Source organism: Equus asinus, chromosome 17 (assembly GCF_041296235.1).
Source record: "Equus asinus isolate D_3611 breed Donkey chromosome 17, EquAss-T2T_v2, whole genome shotgun sequence".
Lineage (NCBI taxonomy): Eukaryota > Metazoa > Chordata > Mammalia > Perissodactyla > Equidae > Equus > Equus asinus.
Window position 1 is genome coordinate 19,031,858 of NC_091806.1, and position 3,809 is coordinate 19,035,666.

Sequence of the window (3,809 nt, forward strand, 5' to 3'; positions counted from 1 at the left end):
TTTTTCTTGTACCTTTTTGCTCAGAACTCTCCCTTCCCCACAAAAGAAATCTTTGCTTGTCCACTGCTCTCCATTCCCTTCTTATGCCTCTAGATTTTGTTTTGCTAGATTTACTGTAACTATAATAAAGTATCCTCGAGGAGTAAATTGTATTTCTGTCCATAGAGCCCCAGAAAATATTGCTACATTATCTTTTGAAGAAATTCTGGTGAGAATATTCTTATTAGCCTCTAGTAGAGACATAGCTACCAAGAGGGCCAAAAAAAGTGAAGATCCTTTTCTGTTCCCGTCAGTGATGGATGTAATAATATGGAAAGTAGGATGGCTATACCGCAGGGACTTAATAATCCTCCTTTTTTTCAGTCTTCAGGCTGAAAAACAAAAGTATGTTAACAGGCATTATCACCATATGTCAGACAAGGCAAGGAAGCAATTTGTTTCATTGTGAGCCAAAGAGAGAATATCCAGTTAAAAAAATTCAATGTTTTCTCTCTTGCAAACATGGCTGCTTTGGTCTCTGGCTTGCACTAAACATTCTGGAGAATTAAGAGAGAAGTTATCAAGTAAGCTATAGTTGCGGTACTATCACAACCAGATAAAAACCAATTGTTCCTTTTATGAAAATCATTCCTTATTTCTTAGAACCCATTATTCATTCATTCATCCATTAATTCATTTTCTTACTGTCCAAACTTTCATTGATTCACGTGCTAATTCAACAACCGTGTATTCAGCCCCTAATGTGTGTAAGGGACAGGAAGTCTTCTACAAGGAATGATGCAGAGATATGGGCCTGCTCTCAAAGAGCACCCAGTCTGTGATATGTACAACAAATATCCTAATGAAAAAGAGAGAAAACATTGAGAGTCAGAGATATGTACTCAAGATATATAGAAAGGCCATATAATCGAATTCAGATGCCCAGGATGATGTAACACTGGCTCATGTCCTTGTGACTAGCATGCTGAGATAGACACTTCAATATTTTGAACTGAAGATTAAGTGAACTGTTAAAGTAGGGAGTAGAATTCCAAATGTCTGATCTTGAAAGAACCACCTGAATTTCCCATCACTTCAGAAAGCAAATGAGTGCTATTTCTTGTGCAAAGAGATTAAGAATTTGGAAACAGTGAGGCTCCAATAATTTCCTGTATTTTATCAAGTAAGATTATCACAACTCTTGGAGAGAGAGAAGTCTTTATGTTTGATTGCTTTCAAATGTGATACGAGAAGCCACATCTTCCACCAATAACCATGGTGTTTTTACTGACCTCGCTCATACAATAAAACAAGCGGAACAACCAAGAGCACTTCTGCCAGCAATGCTCTCCTTCGTTAAAAACCAAGCTATCTATGAGTTAAGAAAGAAAAGGTCTACAAAACAGTCTATTAGTACAAAAGCTCTAAGCCATTTCAGTGCAATTAAATAAGGCATCCCCTTTTTGCCTTCAGGAATTAAAGAAACATTTCTCCAAAATCTTTCAATCTGGTATAAATATGTTCATTTACTATATTGTTAAATGTTGCACGTTTTTTGGAAAAATTTAGGCACAATTATGCAAAAGTACACATGGAAAAATACAGAAAGTTAATACAGCAAAACTGTACTATTTTATAGGTTTATTGTAATGCTGAAAGTAATATACTTCTCTTCTTACTTATCTGTATTTTATATTTTTCTATGATGATTATATATTATTCTAATTTTAGAAAAGATTTTTTAAGGAAATTTTAATACTGTTCTAAATCTTCTAATAGCTCTTTCTCATCTCTATTTCCATTTCTGTTGTGTCAGAAACATTAAAGTTCTGAGATAATTAAGACTAAGGAAATTAAGCCCACTTTCCTCTTAAGACATGTTAATTATTTTATAAATTATAGATTTCTGTGTGAAAGTTAGCCATTATTATTATAAGCATTGATCCAAACTAATATAGACTGCTTCATATATGAGAGGCATTGTGCAAGGAAGTTTACATAAATTATTTCACTTAATATTTGTCAAAAAAGAATTATATGTGTTTGAAAGGTTGCTCCTTCCATGTTACAGATATGAAAAGTTGAGACAAGGAGAGTTAAGCCTTGGGCCCATGGACATACAGTTAGTGAGGAGAAGACATGAGGATATAATTCAAGTCTGTCTGGACTCAACTCTTGATCTTGAACTTGGCCCCACGTTACCTCCCACATAAACACTTAGTGAGGTAGTTAGCATGATCCTTCTTTAACATCCATCTTTCAACAAAGGCTTTAAAAAGACTGTTTGTCATTCTAACTCCTGGAGTCATTAATAAATGGATTCAAAAAACTCTTGGGGATTTGAAATATGTCCACTTCTTCCTCTGACAGTTTCACATGTCTCCTCTTGTAGAATTTAGAATTATTATTATTTATGTTTTTACTTTGTGAAGTCAGTTAGTGACATATTACAATCCCTGTCCATTTCTAATCTGTCCTAAATTCACTATTAAAAGGAAGCATCTCATATTGAGTTTATACTGTTGGCAATCTTCTTTCGTATTCAACCTCATATAACCCTATGAAATTAATACATTATTCTCAATTCATAGATAGAAAAACTGAGTCTTAGAATGGTTTATTTCACTTATCCAGGATAGTGTAACTGGTAAGTGGTAAAACTAAAAACCAGTTTCTGCTCTTTTGCTTCCAGTGTTCTCTGAGTAATTTAAAAGCTTTCCAATATCAGAAGTCTCTGGAAAGTGTTGAACCATATTTCAATTGAACTAGAATACTAATGCTGGATTTTAAATTATATTATGATGAGAATATTCTGGGAACTCCAGTACAGGGAAGCCATAGTTTGATCTATAATTAAATAAATTTTAAAACCTTAGTTATTGAGAATTAAATGGATTAGTAAAGAGTATCTTATTCATTCTTTTTATTTTTCATATGAAGAAATTGAGACCCAGGAAAAGACAGAAACATTCCTTAAATTGCATATTCAGATGGTGACAAATTAAGGATAAGAATTTAGATTTCCTAACTCTCAAATTGTTTATCTTTTTCCTACATGGAATAGCTGGAATTATCACTTGTGAAACAATAATTCAAACAAAACACGTTGTTTTGTTTGCCTAATTGATCTATATAATTACTTCAATGAACGTCATTGTTCTCCAAGTGAGACCTGGCTTGGGAAATGACGATGCTGAAAGATCATAATCAAATATAGCCTTTGACTCTCTCCTATAGGATTTTCTCATATAAAGGCAAATCACAAAATGTTACGATTATGATACATAATTTTTTAAGCTTTCATTTTCCACTCAGATTTAGCCTATTTTATTCCCAAACAAGTAAGTTAAACGGGAGTGTGTTAAGACTCACTGTCTGCATCTGTCAAATCTTTCTGGTAGCCCAAGTATATGGTGTTGCTTCTTGCTTACTATTTTGGAAAGGAAGACTAGTTCTAAATACTTCTACTCCGTCCTTCATACCATGATAACTTTACTCCAGTGATCAGGAACACACTATGGAAATTTATGCCTCCTGTAGAATAGATTTAGTCTAACTGTAGAGGCAGAACTGGCCCAGTGTGACAGCTTTGGGCTAATATTCTTTCACCTTCCCTCTACTTTTTGACCAGTGTACAATAGTGACATTCTGCCACCCATGAATGAGCATTAGTTTAGAACCTATTCCCAGTAATCTCCAGAAAGATTTGAGTATTTCTCTTTGCCCAGTACACAGTTGCCCTGGTAAAGGATCTCAGACCCCTCAGAGAAAATTTAGTTTATTATTTACACCATATATTTCTGGTGATGTCACAGAGTACTTATTCAAGG